The sequence below is a fragment of the Herpailurus yagouaroundi genome, unplaced genomic scaffold, assembly GCF_014898765.1.
Source record: "Herpailurus yagouaroundi ecotype Mexico unplaced genomic scaffold, PumYag 195, whole genome shotgun sequence".
In the NCBI taxonomy this organism is placed as follows: Eukaryota; Metazoa; Chordata; class Mammalia; order Carnivora; family Felidae; genus Herpailurus; species Herpailurus yagouaroundi.
Window position 1 is genome coordinate 129,441 of NW_024412426.1, and position 10,846 is coordinate 140,286.

Consider the following 10,846-nt stretch of genomic DNA (forward strand, 5'->3'; position numbering starts at 1 on the left):
CGTGGGAAATTCTCTGCGGTGCTACCTGAAGGTAGGTGTAGGGAACCTCTGTCAAGGGGCTGGGTCATCTCGCACCCAATGTTGCATCTAGTTCATGGGCCAATAGGCTTGAAAATCCAGGGGCCCATCAATCTTCGTCTCTGGAAATCCAAATGGAGAGCATTAATAACATACATCTTACGGAAGCCAAAGCAAAGAGGGTAGCTATTTTTAACTCGGGGCAGGAAAATGTGGCTGGAAAGGAAACATCTGTCCCAAGCTATTGACTCTTACGCTTTGTATAGAGGCCTTTTCTGTCTTGAAACCATCAAAAATAAAATAAGGTGGTTGGTGCAGGCCTGGTTGGGGAAGAAAAAGGCAAAGCATTCCTCACTTCTCACTTCTCTCACTTCTCATCTTCTGAGTTGGGCCTGGGGCCTGGAAGAGACCACTTTGGAGGCAGAGGGTGGGAGAATGGCTCAAGGACTACCCAATTGCTGTGAATTTTGGGGACGCTCCTAATTTCGCATCTTCATCCAAGATGGCCTCACCCTTGAGGGTTCAAAATTTGCAGATGCCCCAGTTGGGGGTCACCAGACGTCTCATGCTGGGAGATGATCTCTGAGTGCCAGAATACTTTCCTTGGCAGTTCTGGCTGCTGCTTTCTGAGCAGAGAAGTCGTTCTTTCTTCCAGGGGCAGCAAGAAAGTTCCCTTCCCTCCGAGACATGCCAGCCTCCTGTGTGTCTGGCTGGGGGAAAAGGGGGGGGGGGCAAGTGTGAACCTGCCAAGGTTCAGAGACATCTTTAGGTCTCCACAGAAGCATTTTTCATCATTTTGGAGCATCTAGAGCAAGGCAGAATGTACTCATCTGGGGGCTCGGGATGGATTACCTGATGGAGGAGGCAGGGTCGAAGTAGACAGTGCTCAGGCTGTGCACTGCACAATCCAGCAGCACCAGCCACACAGACTTGGGGGATGCAAATAGCCCTCCCTGGAGTGGCTGGAGATGGAGAAGAGGAGGAGGAGGAGCAAGGCAGAGTGTGTAGCTGGTTGAGGAGCTCCTAGTCTTTGTCTTAGAAGACTGACTGGTATAGTTCTGTGTTCTTCCTTTTTTTCATCTCTCTCTCTCTCTCTCTCTCCCTCCCTCCCTCATCCCTTCTCTCCCTCTTTCTCTTTTCCTTCTCTCTCTCTCTCTCTCTCTGTCTCTCTCAGCTCCTTTCTGTTTTCAGCCAAAGATTGAACCAGGAGAGAAACACTTTTTGTTTTCCAGATTGAGTAGAGAGTTGCCAGGAGAAACGACCAGGGAAGAACAAGAATACAAGGGCCTGAAAAGAGCTGTGCATTCCCTCTCCCGGTGCACTCCCAGCAGAGCAATGTCAGAGCAGCAGGCCTTGGAGGGTGTGAAACGGGGTTGCCAAATTGCATGAGTCTCTAAAAAGATCCATATGTCTGGGCCGCACCAAACTTCTGCGCTCAGGGAGGGGGGCTGATAACATCATCTACTGGATGGGAGTACAGTTCTCTTCCTTTGGGGAGGTTTGCATGTCAGCCCGACTAGATGCTGCAGGACTTCTAATGATCCGCGTTTGGAAACTTGGGGTGCAAGTGCTTGGGGTGTGGAGGAAGGAAGAGGGGCAGGGAGTAGAGTGAACAGGAGAGAGGAGGTCTCTAAGCTGGAGTCTATGAACAGCTTAGTAGGAAAGGAGTTTGAAAGCCCCAGGACATTGAGGTTCCTTTCATTTTGTTTTCCATGCCAGGAGAGAGTTTTGGGGGAGCCACGGTGCCGATGGGTTCCAGGCCATTTGCCTACTTCGTGGGAAGTCTAGACTCATTCCTATAACTCACCCTCCAGAGCCAAAGAAGAGTCACTGTCTTCCCCTCACTTCTTTAACCCCCAAACTGTAGCTTCCTCTGGGGTGGAGGGTAGCAGATGGTACACAGCTGTGGGACACATCTGGTTTCGCAGGGATCAGAGGAAGGCACAAAGGCCACTTGAAGTCCCCAGGGCTACCCTGGAGGCATGTCTCCAAAGATGGGGTGGTACCCCTGACACTCTACCCAGATCCCATCTTGGACAGGCTTCATGTTTTTCCTAGTTTTCCACGCCTTCACTGCACTCCAGCTTCAACTGGATTAGATGATGATTTTGTGAGAGTGGCCAGGCAGCTGCTTCCCAGATGTGGGTTTTCTCTAGAGATGGCCCTATCCAAACTGGGGAGCTTGGGGAGGACCGGTTGGGGACAGCAGGGACAGGGCCTAGCGGATTCCTCTGAGGAGGTACTGACCTAGAGGAGTGAGCACAGGACCATCTGAAGACCCCACAGCAAAGCCAGAGGATTAGAACTGAAGAGGGAGAGAGCCGGTCCTGGAGTGTTCTCAGCTCTTGTCTCTAAAACCCTGTGTCCAAACATATGACTGTATTGAATGTGCCAAATAATCTGACTCATCGTGTGTGTGTGTGTGTGTGTGTGTGCGTGTGTGTGTGTGTGTGTGTGTGTGTGTGTGTGTGTTTGCTTACAAGTAGAACATAATCTTGAGGAAAGTCTATTACTTCTCTGTATCTCCTGCATTTCTCGCTTGGAATACAAGTGGCCTCCAATCTGATCTCCCTTTGACCATTCTTGTGTTTCCCCTATTCATTCATTCTTCACACAGCAGGCAGAGATAATATGTTTAAAATTAAAACTGGGCCATTTCATCCCCCTGCTGAAAATGCTTCAATGACTTCCCTTTGCTCTATAAGAAAAGCTAAACCCTTCACAGGGACCAATCAGATCTGAAGGGGCCGGCCTCCACCCTGCCTGCCTCCTCTCCGAATCGGGCCCCCTGACCCACTCTCTCCAACACCGGCTGTCTCAGGTCCCTGAAGCTTGCCAAGGTCTCTTCCAACATCACATCTCTACTGGAGCCGTCCCTTTGACCGCTCGCTCCTCTTGCCTCATTGCTCTCTCTAAAATGGTTCCTCAACTTTTAGTCTTCCCTGAACACCTGATGGAAACTAAGTCCCCCCACCTGGTCCCTTCTGTTCTCTCTCACAGCACCCTCCTCTCAAAAGCTCATTTGTAGCACGCATCACATTTCGCAGTTACGCGTTTACTTGTTTGTCTCTTGTCATCCCCATCTGGCTGTAAGCAACATGAGGGCCGAAGCCATGTGTATGTTGTGCCCTGGCACAACACAGGCCAGCAGCGGACCCTCTGGATATTTACTGAATGAATGAATGAACCCTGGCCTTATTTTCTGGTCAGTATTCTCTGCTTGATTGGTTCACATATATATTTTTAGCTCACACATCAGTAAGAGATGTTTTCAACGTTTTTTATTTATTTTTGGGACAGAGAGAGACAGAGCATGAACGGAGGAGGGGCAGAGAGAGAGGGAGACAGAGAATCGGAAACAGGCTCCAGGCTCTGAGCCATCAGCCCAGAGCCCGACGCGGGGCTCGAACCCACGGACCGCGAGATCGTGACCTGGCTGAAGTCGGACGCTTAACCGACTGCGCCACCCAGGCACCCCTTCATTACTTTTTAAAAAGGATTTAGGGTACTTAGAGTACCCCGTTCTTTCCAAAATGCTTTCATATACATTATCCCAGTTGATCATTAGAACAACCTAGTTGTTTTAATGTTAGGGACTGACATGGGATTGTCGTATGCTAGCACAGTCGTTTTCATAAGAAGCAGGCCGTTTTCTTCCAACCTCAAGTTCATAAGAGCATAAACTCAAAAGAATACCCTTTCTACAAAAGCACAATTGGTGATCTTGTCCTATTTTTTTTTCCCCATTTTTCTGAGGACTTAGCAGGATGTTGTCACCGATAGCCCATGCCTTCTGCCTGGCACTTGGAAATCTTAGCCCAACCTTATAGCTGCCATTGCTTGTGACCCAGCCCGGCACTGGTTAGAGCTCTGGGTCAGACCCTGAGTATCCAGGTGGGCCTGGACAAATCTCTCCCCCGCTCTGGAGCTCAGCCTTGGCATCTGTGGAGTGATAGGGTTCCATGAAGGAACTGAGACCACTCTCCCATCTCTAACTGTACCCACACACTGACCCGTCCGAGGGAGGCCGAGACAAGCTCGCTGCTGAGGGGACCGAGGGGGTGGCCAAGTCTGAGCCATAGTTGCTGCTGGGTTAGGGGAGAGTGGTGGTCATTTCCTTGTGTGAGGGGCAGCCAAAGGAAAGGGGGGCGGGAAGCAGCCAAAGTGGGTGGCCAGTTCCTGTCTCTGACCCTTGGGGCAGTGCCTGAAGCTCCTGCCAGGCTCCCACACCTTGGCTAAGAATAGCTTAGCTCCTTCCTGCTGGCCTGCAGCCCCCCGGAGCCCAGAGAAAAGAGAACCGAACTATCTAACTTCAGGCTGGGCTGTCCCTTCCGGCGATTCTCTCCTCCGTTGGGGGGATCAAAGGGCCGCCGGGGATCGCAATTCTAGTCTCTGACACGACCACCTAATAATAGCACTGTGGGGCGCAGAAGAAGGGTGGTGTTTTCAGGCCACTGCTGAGGGGTGCTGGGAAGCTGGAGGCCTTGAGACTGAAAACTAAGGATTCTGGGTGCCCAGTGTTGGGAGGATGTGTCCTGGGGACTAAGGCCCTGGGGGAAAGGAAGCTCCTGCTTCTGACTGAGTAGGACCAAGGTGGGGCCCCGGCAGTTCTGCGGCGGACTGCAGCAGGTGACGGGAAGACCATTCTTCCAGAAATTGCCCACGATGGATGATTTGCCAGTTCAGAAAGCAGATCCCTGTGTGAGGGACTGGCCCTGTTCTGGCCTGAGGTAACTTCAGGGCATCACGAGGCCCCAGTGACTAGGGTGACCATCTAATCTATCATCCAAACAGAGACGTTTTTGACAGTGAAAGAGGATGTTGTTGATAACTACCAAGCATAAACAGAGTCTGTCCTGGGCAAACCGGGGCATCGGGTGGCTCAAACCACTCACCATTACTCCGTGTCCATGCCCTCTCCTTAGATTTCTCAATAGGAAGAGATGAGATATAATAGAGTAGAAAGAAGAAAGAAAGAAAGAAAGAAAGAAAGAAAGAAAGAGAGAGAGAGAGAGAAAAGAAATGGAGGGACCACAGAGATCTGCGGCCCAAGCCTGCTGGCATTTCACAGATCGTGATCTTCCTAAATCGGGTGGGGTTTAATTATAGCCACAGAGGAGTTGTGCTCCAGAGCCGGGAACGAAAGAACATTTCTCACAAAGTTCCATTGCTTGGCTGAGGTTGGGGGCTGCCTGCATGGAGAGATAAGCCGCGCTGACAAGCCAAGCACAGCTCCGTGCCTTGGTTTTCTGCAGCTGAAATCCTGGACTTGTAACAAACGCCAGGGAAAAGCCGTGCACCTTCTCTTATTGCAAAATCACATCAGCTTCCAGTTAACTGTCCACAACCTATGCAGATCACTTGAACAAACAGGTCTATTGTTGATTCATGAACGAGCCCGTAAGGAGCAGATCATGTGTTACGTGCCAGCTTCTGTGTTAATTTCTGGAGCTGTGAAAACAGACAGGGCAATGGCCCCATCTCTTAAGGAACTCTTCAATCTTTCAGGGGAAACAGAGGGCTAAACAATTTGGGCAAGGACAGAGCAGCGCTGCTTTGGTGGAGAAACCTGTTCCTGAGCCTCTTTTTTTCAGCACCGTGGAAGACTTTCACAACCTCCCCGTAAACAGATGACAGTTGTCCATGTGGCAAAGCCCTTGCTGAAATGGTGCTGAGAATTACTGGGAGGCAGTTTGGAGTCGTTGTCAGGAGCGTGGGGGGCTTTGGAACCCATCAGACCTGGATCTGGATTCTGGCTCTGCCAAGCCCCAAATTGTGCACCTTGAGCAAGTTTCTGCGGGCAGATGGTAATGGTGCCTACTTCATAAAGCAGTGTGTTAAAGCTTTCACGGGCACATGAATCACCTGGGGACCTTGTTAAAAATGCAGATTCTGATTCAGGAGGTCTGGGCTGGGGCCCAAAGCTCTGCACTTTTAACAGGCACCCAAGTGACGTTAATGCTGCCCGTCTGAGGACCACGCTTTGAGTGAAAGGGCATAGAATCGTGAAAGATAAAGAAGCTCTGAGCACCGTGCTGACAAGTGGTAAGTTAAGTACTCAGTAAATGTACCCTATTACTCTTCAAATGAAATATTAACATGTTTATTTACTATCATTTAAGTATCTCTCCATATATTTCTTATTATCCTAATTTAATATAAAATTTCTTGAGTCAGGGAAAAGCTCCCTGTTACATTTCTTGGGTACCACGCGGTGCCATGTTTGTTTGTTGTTGTTGTTTTTCATGGTTCACGGCAATGGGAAAATTCCAGAAGAGAGGAATGGGAGATTTAGAATTTGCTTCTAATACCACCCCACATCCTCCTGTCGTGAGCAGTGATGGGAACCCATTGAAAAGTCACATGTCTCCTGCAGAATATATCTAACTATGGATACTGTGAAGGCATCACTCCCAGATCCAATACTAGCCGTAAAGAGAGAAACAGGGGCTCAGATATCAAAAACATGATATAAGTCTTGATATCTTCATAAACCTTGGTGGTTTTAAGATATGGCCCCAGATTTGTTGAGACTCCTACCGCTGAGAGGCGGGCTGTGTGTTCCTGCCCCTCGCATCTGATCTGCCTTGATTGCATTGGCTAATGGAGGACGATGTCGGTGCTGCTGGGGCACTTTGGAGGCTAGATCAGAAGGTTCCCGCAGTGTCCTCCTTTTGCTCTGGGAATGCCTGCTCTCTTGACATGCTCCCTCTCCTGGAACCCCACGGCCACACACTATATGGAGAGGCCCCATCAGGGTGCTCTGCCTGATAGCCCCAGCTGAACCCAGCCTTTGGGAGTCTGATCAGGCACCAGGCATATCAATGAAGGAGCCTCCAGCCATCTCTTATTCCCCAGCTGAGGCCACACAGCCGTGGAGCAGAAATTAACCCTTCCTGCTGAGCCCCGACCCACGGAAATCTCCAACCTGATGACATACTAGTTGTTTGATGTCAATATGCTCTGGGGGTCAGCGAGGAGGGATTTGTTACTCAACAATAAGTAATTCAGACATAGAGCAATATTTATACTTAGAATAAGAAAGCATAGTGAGCCCTTCTTTGCGGATGTTGAGTGTCATGTGCTCTCCAGTGCAGAAACTATAGGTAAGCATCAAATCTCGAACAACCTCAGTTTCTTTTTAAAAAAAAATTTTTTTTTCAACGTTTTTATTTATTTTGGGGACAGAGAGAGACAGAGCATGAACGGGGGAGGAGCAGAGAGAGAGGGAGACACAGAATCAGAAACAGGCTCCAGGCTCTGAGCCATCAGCCCAGAGCCTGACGCGGGGCTCGATCTCACGGACCGCGAGATTGTGACCTGGCTGAAGTCGGACGCTTAACCGACTGCGCCACCCAGGCGCCCCAAACAACCTCAGTTTCAATTCTGTGATTAGTCTATTGTGTCATTGGAAGAGGAGGAGTAAAGAGTGAAAGAAAAACAAAATAAAACCAGGCTTTGGCATCAGACAGATTTGAATGCCAAACTTAAAACGTTATCAGTTGTGTGAAAGGCAAGTAGGTTCACTTTCCTTGGTCTCAGTCTTCTGATCTATCAAATGGGATAATAATACCTAATGCGTAGGGGTTGCAGGAGATAGCGAGTAAAAATAATGATAATGAACACATAAATAATTGCTATTACTCCCCAAAATATCTCTAGGGAAAAATGTGCACTGATTTTAAGTGCATAGAAAATGCGAGCCTAAGCACGTGTGGCAGGGATGATAAGTTTCTGAAGAAGCTGTCCCCGAAATTAATCCTTCACATGACTAAGAATAACTAAGATATTCTCAGGCTTTAGAATTTCAAAAATTTCCCCCGAATTTTGGGGACAGATCTAGGGGGAAACAAAAGACTTCTAAGAGCCTTATAATAGCCAAGACAATCTTGAAGAGAAACAGGTCTGGAGCTCTTGTATTATTCGATATTAAGGTCAATTATGAAGGTATAGTAACTAAGATCGTGTGGTTTTGGCGCAAAGAGAGGCAAACTGAGGAACGGAACAGACCAGAGAGTTCAGAAGTGTACCCACATGCGTTCGGTCACCTGACTTATAAAAAAACGTGCTAACCCAGAGACTATGAAGAAAACAGAAGAGGAATAAGAGGTGTGAGGAGAACAAGGATGAGGATTTCAGAACCAAGGGGACCAAAGAACTTCAGGGGGCCAGCGGAGATCAGCAGCGTCAAGGGCAGCCGGGGTCTGTTAAACCGAAAAGTTACTCCGGAGTTGACTTTCAAGTGACTGTTGTAACCCAAGTGTGAGCTCTTTCAGCAAAGGGACCAGAGAGGAGTGGTTTGCAGAGCGAGTAGAGGCGATGCCCTGGAGACAGGAAGTAGAAGGTGCATCTCGAAGAACTCCTGGTGAGAGGGGAGGCAAGACGTTCACAGCAGGTGTAAGTGACAGGAGTTTCTTATTTAGTCGTCAAAGACAGCAGAGGCTTGGGGATGTTTATACGCTGAGGACACGGCGAACGTTGGGAGAAAGGGGAACATACGTGCCATGAAAACATATGATATCGGCCGCCCGGAGGAAATTCAGTGTCTTCTGGGGAGAAAGGAGGATGGAGAGTCAAGAGTAACATGTGGATAAACTGTATTTTATGAATCGTTAAATGTCTCCAGAAACTATTATATTCACATTTCAGTTGAAACAGCCCCAATTCTTGGACATCCTCAGTTATCTCTCAAAGGCATTTTAGCTGCTTAAAAGTATATTTTGGAATATTTCAGCCATAAAAAAGGCTATAAAAAGTGATGTAAAGAACTTGCGAGCCTTCTCCCTTAAGAAAGAGAACATTATCGACACAATTAAAGACCCCATGTGCCCTTTTTCCGATCATAACTCTGTCTCTCCTCACTCTGCCTGCAAAAAATCGCCATCCTGAGTTTGGTGTTTATGTATTTCTGAACATTTCTTTATACTTCGAATACATTTGTATTCATCTCTGAGTGATATTTATTGTATTACCCATTTGTACATTTTAAATAAATGACGTTGTATCATGTGCTTTCTTGACCTTGGTTTTATCCCTCAAAATCTTTGCAAGATTTATTTGTGTTGACATATGTTTATTAATTTGTAGTGATGCCTGGTATTCTAATATGTGGACATATAATCTATCTTCTCTCATATTGATGAATATTTTCAGTATTTTCCAATTATAAACACTAACATCATGAATATTCTTGTACATATCATCTTGTACATATGTGCAAGACATTATTGATGGTATATACGTACCTAGGGGTCATATTGCTGGATTGTTGGGAAATGAACCCACTCAACTTTAGTACGTATTCACAAATTGTTCTCCAGTGTGGGTGCCACTGTTGATAAATTTGGGGGAAGCCTTAGTTATTATCTCTTCAAATATTTCCTCTGCCTTAGTCTTTTCTTTCTGGAACTCTGATTATATACTTCCTAGAACTTCTTGTTCCTTCTATGCCTCTTTATTTCTCTTTCATAGTTTCTAGCTCTGGATATCTGAGCTGTATCTCAGATAATTTCTTCATTTCTACTTTACCATTCAACTAATTCTGCTAATTCTCTCTTTAGCTGCATCTTATTTTAAATCTATACAAATAGAGATGTATAGATTTTAAATATATAGATTTATCCAGTAAAAAATCGCAGTCTTATGCTTATGTTGTAAAACATATCACGCATACAGAACTATTGGATTGTGTCAAGAGATCTTTATATTTTCAGGATATTAATTATTTATTCATTATATGTTATATAATATCTTCTCCCAGTCTGTGACTTGTCCTTTTTTTTTTTTAATGGTTTCTTTTGTTGGGTAGACATTCTAACTTGTAATGTAGTTGAATTCATCAGTCCTTTTCGGTATGATTTGTGTGTTTTACATCTTGTACGAGAAGTTCTTCTCTGTATTGTAGCCTTAAAGACATCTTCCTATGATTTTGTCCAAAAATCTTAAGTTTTGCTTTTTACATTCAGTCTTTAACAAAATAGCAATGGATACTGTTTGTTGCAGTGATATTGGGACCCAATACTGTCATTTTGAATGAAGTCAATTGACCCAGAACTAATTAATTCCTCGTCTCTCTTTTCCATTCCAATCTTAAATGCCACTTTCACTTAGACACATGTCCCATATTTCTGGGCTCTCTTGTCTCTTCCAGTCACATATTTCTATCCTTGTGTCAATACCTCACTATCTTGATTACTCTACTTCCAAATAAATTTTGGTGTAGCCATGCAGTGCCAATTGTCTCCACCTCTTTCCTTTTCTTCAAAAACTTCTGGACTCTTCTTGAACTTCCATTTTCCCATATAAATTTTAGAATCAGTTTACCCAGAAAAGCTATTCGGTTTTTTTTTTTTTTTTTTGTAATTGTGTAAACAATATTGGGGCGCCTGGGTGGCTCAGTCGGTTAAGCGGCCGATTCCGGCTCAGGTCATGATCTCGCGGTCCGTGAGTTCGAGCCCCGCGTCTGGCTCTGTGCTGACAGCTCAGAGCCTGGAGCCTGTTTCAGATTCTGTGTCTCCCTCTCTCTCTGACCCTCCCCCATTCATGCTCTGTCTCTCTCTGTCTCAAAAATAAATAAACGTTAAAAAAAAACAAACCAATATCAACTGTGAATATGGCAGTTTTATCTTTTTCTATATATTTCGTATAACGTTTATTTCTTTTTCCTGCTGCACAGACCACAACAGGAAGTACGATGTTCAATGGAAGCAGTGATACCAGACATCTTTCTCTGCTCCTGATTTTATTTATTTATTTATTTTTTAAATTTTTTTTTCAACGTTTTTATTTATTTTTGGGACAGAGACAGAGCATGAACGGGGGAGGGGCA

General features: G+C 46.1%; 1 long non-coding RNA gene across 1 annotated transcript; it reads left to right on the forward strand.

The window, feature by feature from the left end:
• The first annotated feature begins 5,055 nt into the window (after positions 1-5,055).
• On the forward strand, positions 5,056-9,027 carry LOC121011707 (uncharacterized). The gene is made up of 2 exons (XR_005781710.1): positions 5,056-6,063; positions 7,681-9,027. It is a non-coding gene; the product is annotated as an uncharacterized LOC121011707 (long non-coding RNA).
• The last annotated feature ends 1,819 nt before the right edge of the window (positions 9,028-10,846 follow it).